Genomic DNA, 6,000 nt, shown 5'->3' with positions numbered 1-6,000 from the left:
AGTTCCACATCAAATGAAAAAGTAGGGATGTTAAATGGCTGTGGCAGCTGACGAGGACGACTGGCAGAGGGGCTGTGGCTTTCCTCAGAGGATGTGGTTAGGCTTGCCGTGTCCAAGGTTGAGTCTGTGTGATAGGATTCAAGATTCTTGCTGTAGACTTTCAAAGTCACTTTGTCCTTAGGCAGCTCTGACATGCAACTCAAGTTGCAAAGCTCATTATCGAACTCTGAATCTTGGAACTGCACCACCAAGTCACCTTCCAGTCCAAGCTTGTCTTTTAGCATCAAGTGAAGGCCATTAACAGTCTCTGGCATGTTGTCAATGGTTATCCTCCGGATGTCATCTTGGCTAAGGATGCAACAATTTTTTTTTTACAAAAATGGTTGTGTCATGATCAAATATTATAGGTACGCCTATGCATATCATACGAGTAACTTCAAATTGAAATCAAATTTTCAATTGCACCTTTGCAGTAGAAGAGTGGATTTTTGTGGTGGATTATAAATTGAATATCTTATTTAAACCCTATGTAATACTGAAAATAGGTTTTCAATTTTGTCTATTTTGGCAGCAAAACTTAAGGTGGAGTCAGCAATTCTGGAGAACGCTTGTTCTCAAAATCAGTGAATATCTCAATATCACAAATCCAGTGGTAATACACAGCCTAGGCTCTGTAAACTGGCATGTTGCTAGCTATGGTGGCGAATATATGGTGAATATTATAGTGAAGTATAAAACAATCTAAACTGTATTAAATCTCTGTGTAAAGATCAGGCTTCAGGGCAACAGTCTGACAGCTTGCATGAAAATAAGCATGATATATACCATAATACCACCTTTATAAAAGTGTTGCGTTGCACCCCCCCCACCTTAACTAACACATTTTCTGCGGGAAACCCTGGATTTTGACAACAAGCGTTCTCCAGAAGCCCTGACACGACACCTTTAAGGGGAAAGTACCGCACACGTCTCGTTTTTCGCATATTTATTAAATGAACGGCAACGTTTTGGCAATCAGACCATCATCAGGCATGCCTGATGTGATTATGATGACCAAAATGTTACCTTTCATGGAATGAATAAGCTAGAAAACAAGACCAGAGATCATTTTGAATGTTTATTTTGGCAATGAAAGATGAGCTATAGAAAAGTATAAAACATAAGGTAGTCTTATAATCAAAACAGGCTTCAGGGTTAGTTCAGGGTTAATGCACAATTATAATTATCCACAAGACAATCAGCAAAATTATTACCTCAGTGCAGTAGGGATGCCTTGGGAGAAACCAGGTGTCTTCCTTGCATGGTGTAGGCTGACAGGGGGGCGTAGTGGTTCAGCTCTGCAGGTTCAGCCACAGCAAGTTGGAGATCATCAGTGCTGCAAACTTCAAAACATCTAAAATGGTCCAGGTACCAGGTAGAGAAAGGTTGACGAATAAAGAATGCCTTGTTGTCCACTACCACAATGTACAGGATTTGACAGAAATCAGGGAGTCCACTTGTGCTTCCAAATGATACAAACATTCCCTTTACATATTTTGTCCCATGTATAAAGGCTGTTGTGGCAAGTGATACCGGGTTGGGTGGTCAGATGACTGAATTTGTGCTGAATAGCTTGTTTGACTAAGGTATTCAAGGGAACTGTATGTTGCTCTTTCTACTTCCACTGCTGGCTTGTACAGGCATGGCATGTCAAAAAAGTATGCCAACATAAGTTGGTGTTTGTTGGCCAAGGACAAAAAAAATTTCTTAAAGTTATTTAGATCCCGGGCAGCTTTCTTGAAGAAGCTATGTTTAGCTTCAAAGCGAAATGTCCAGAAGTCCACCACGGGTCCGATAATGTTCAAGAAAATGATGTTTGGGTTTGAGTTTCACATCAGGAAACACTTCAATTAAAAGTTTCCTATGTTCAAAGATCTTTGCTTCCAAGTAAGAGAGGCTTTCTTCTATGAAACTGGACGATACCAAGATTTCAACAATGTCTTTTAGTTCGAGAATCACAGACCAAGCGTTATCATTTTCAGGAACAACCTCACCAATAATTAATGGCAACAACCTTAACAGAGTCCAATTCTCATGGCCATTCCCTCCTATTGTTCAGACCAAATGAAAATTTACTGGAATTTTCTGAGGACAATTGGTTTTGTCTGAAAACGTACAAGGGAAGTGCTGTATGGCAGTATTTAAATGATCTACAGTGAAATATTTATTTTCAATTATTTTTTTCAAACACAAACACAGCTCAAAAGGTACAATGCCTTCCAAAAGATTGTGCAAAAAGTCAGGTGGAAAACATGTGATGCAAAGAAAGTACTGTAGTTCATTTAGAACACAGTCCCTTTTTACCCCATTCACACTTTTCAAAGTCACATTGTCCTTAAGCTCAGAGAGGTCTAGGTTATGTGACTCTTTTGTTCTCAATACAAATGCATTACTTCTTACAGAACAAGTTTGAATATCTTTTTGACCTGCAAGGCAAAATCTGCAAAACTTGTCCACATTAAATGATTCTTGAAAGCCAGCAAAAGAATGTGCCCCCAAATTATCTGATGAAATGTATAGTAATGTGCCTCTGACACTAGTTCCTAATCTGTTGATGTAAATTCCTTTCCTCCTCCATTTTCAAGCAATTTTAGGTCTCTCAGCAATGGTTGAACAATTGGACTGTAACCAAATGTTTTAACATCTTGACTTTTGCATAGGGCAGCCAGATATATAGTAGATAAGGATGATCTGTCTTTTACAGGTAAATTAGCAATTACCCAATAGATGGCACACAATTTATATTTTTTCTTGAGGTCCCTAAAGGATTACAGACTTCAAAATCATCAATATACAAGCCCAGAAAAATACTTAGATCTTCACCAGAAATAAGTGGATTTTCCTTGCAGTATGATGCATCAGAAAAAGATTCATAATGGCCAGATTGTAATTTTTTGTCTTTCTTCTAAAAGTCTGTCAAGTACATCACCCCTATTCAACAATACTTGAAGAACACCCAAGATTGACACATAAACAAATGTTCGTTTTGATGAGAAATCTAAAACAAATTCAACTGGGTTAATAACACTGAAGTTCTCTTTGAAAAACGATAACCTTCTTTTGTCAGTTCCCAAAGACCCACCTTCTGAAAGACAGCTAAAATTATTAGCCTGGCACAAAGTATCTTTAACTATATTTAAAGTGCTTTCATCAATGGTACAACCATGCTGCCTCAACCATGCTTTATCAAGAGTATTTTTGTTTAGCTCACCAACTAAAACACCAATATCCCTAAATTCTGTAACTATTTGCTGAACTGCTGTCTTTGAGACATGCAAAACAGTTTGCAATCGCAGAAGTAAAGATGCAAGTCTAGCCTGAACTGTATCAGTGTTAACTTCATGCTCGGTTATATTCTCAACCCCAGAAAATTCAGCATCACTGATATCTGACTGCACTTGATCAACCAGGTGCTCCTCATTTACATTTGTTTGAATAACAAGCTCAGATTTCAATTCTTGCAGTGTGACATTGTTATGAAATCGACTTTTGTGTGAAGTAACAGTCTCTTTGCTTTTAAGATGTTTCCCAAGATGAGAGAAATACAGTTTTATAGTCACTGGTTCATTGAAATCACATAACTGACTTAATTTTAAAGTTTAAATGTCCCATAGGTTCATGCTCATGCACGGAAGAGGTTGCTGCCCACGTGAACGCGCACAGATTTTGCACTACTCAGCTTTCCCCATGTTGAAACTTTCGGCGGCAGCAACAGCAGCCGCATATAAAAAAAAACCGCCTGGCCCTTCACACCGCACTGAACACTCCGGCAGCGAGGCGGTTATCAGGGCGGTTGCCGCGCGGTGGTGTGCAAGCACCTTAAGGGTGAGCACAATAAACACCTGAATGTGACCTAATTTTAGGGCTGGGTATTGTTAAGAATCTCACGATTCGATTCGATTTCGATTCGGTAGGCCACGATTCGATTCGATATCGATTCGATTCGATATTGTTTGAAATGCTTTGATATCGATTCAGTATCAAGTAGAAATACACAAAAGATAATTTTTTTTATTATTATTTATTTTGTTTCATCCCCTAACTCGGGAGTAATAAAACATTAGCTCAATAATACCAGTACATGGTGCAAAAGTAAGACAGTGCTGTATTAGCACTAAACTAAAGTGCATGTAACTTAAATTATGTATATATTTCCACTTGGAAACTGTAAATAAATAACTCACAGCATTTGGGGGAAAAAAACAAAATATGAAAATATAAAATCAGCACAATAATACCAGTATGGTATACAAAAGTTTAAAAAAATATATGGCAGTGCTGTATTAAATATAATGTATTTATACTTAAATCATGTACAGTATTTCTTTCTTTCTTCTGAGCTAACAGTAACATGGCATCCTTGAACAATAACACATAAGACCCAGGTGCCTTAATATCTGGTTACAAACTAGATGTGTATACAAGTAAAACATCAGCACAATAATAAAACCAGTACAAGAGTAAACAGATAAATGTGCTGTATTACATGAAATGCAATCTACTGTAGGCCTATGTAAACTTAATTAATGTGATTTCTTCTGAGCTCACATGTTTGAACAATAACTTATAAGAACCAGGTGCCTAATTTCTGGTTACATATGTGCACAAATAAAGAATCAGCACAATACCGTAACACCGGTATAAGATGTACAAAAGTAAAAAATAAAATAAAAATAACTGTGCTGTATAAAATGTAATGGAGGCCTATGTAAACTTAAATCATGTTTGTTTTTTCTTTTATTCACATAACGCAGAAGTATCAGGTTCCTTCTGGTTACATTTTGTACAGATTTTTGTTGAGGAAAATCAGCTGGTCTACGTGGTCTGGATGAAGTGCACTCCTTTGGGCCGTGACAATGTCACCAGCTGTAGAGAAAATCCTCTCAGATGGAACACTTGTTCCGGGGATACATAGGTACCGTTTTGCTTGGCATGACAACAGGGGGTATTCCCCCTCATGTTCTCTCCACCACTGGAGTGGATTGGTGGAGAGTGGCAGCGGCTTTACTTGTTTGTATCTCATGACCTCATCCAGAGCTTTGTCGCTTGTGCTTCTGGACACTACTACTGGAGTATATGTGTTCCCCAGGAGATCAGCCAAAGCACAGGAGTCTCTTGCTTTTTTTGATGGGGGTCCACAGTCATCAGCTGGCTCTTCTTCCTGCTCCAGCACGTCATCTGCTGCACTTTCTGCTGCATTTATTGGCCCACCCTGTTGTAAAAGGAAATAAATTGCATTGAAATGAAGAAGCTTTATATTTCAATAGTTATACAGTTAGTTTTAAATCCATTGTGGGAGTATGTATGATAGAAGCAAAATTATCAATAAAATAAAATGTGCCAGGCGTTCAAATAATTTCAGACCTGACTGCATAAGACAATAGTGGTGAGATTGGCGAAGATTTCCTCACGCTCATCGTCAGACAGAAAAGGCAGGGCCTTGAAGCGTGGGTCCACAGCAGAAGCTAGGAGGAGTTCATCCTTCAGGCCCATGTACCTTGAAAATAAAGAGAAATTAATTGATTTTATTACAATAAATATATTTTCCCCTCATAATCATGAAATTCCAATTAAAATTAGTTTGTAGTGTATATACTGTAAAAAACAAAACAAAAAAACAAACAGACTGAATAAAAACAGGCCTAACAATGTCATGATGATGTAGAACAATAAATACCTTTTCTGGAGATCCTGGTGCACAGCAGATTTAATCTCCTTCACCATCCCAGAGTCACCGGGGGTCAGTTGCATTTCCTCCAGAAGTTTTGCTCTCAGGGGTGCAATGACAGACAGAGTAGGGGTACCTTCCTGAGACATCACCAAGGTGGCTTTCTTCAGTGGCTTCAGAGCCTGTGCGACATCCTCTGCTGCTGTTATGTCTGCCTCTGTAAGGGTGCACAGGTCCTTGTCCTGTTTTCGTACTTCAGGGGAAAGTAGAGCAGCAGACACAGCTGGTTGCTG

This window comes from Micromesistius poutassou, assembly GCF_964030765.1.
Source record: "Micromesistius poutassou genome assembly, chromosome: 16".
Classification (NCBI taxonomy): Eukaryota; Metazoa; Chordata; class Actinopteri; order Gadiformes; family Gadidae; genus Micromesistius; species Micromesistius poutassou.
This window is presented reverse-complemented; position numbering follows the sequence as displayed.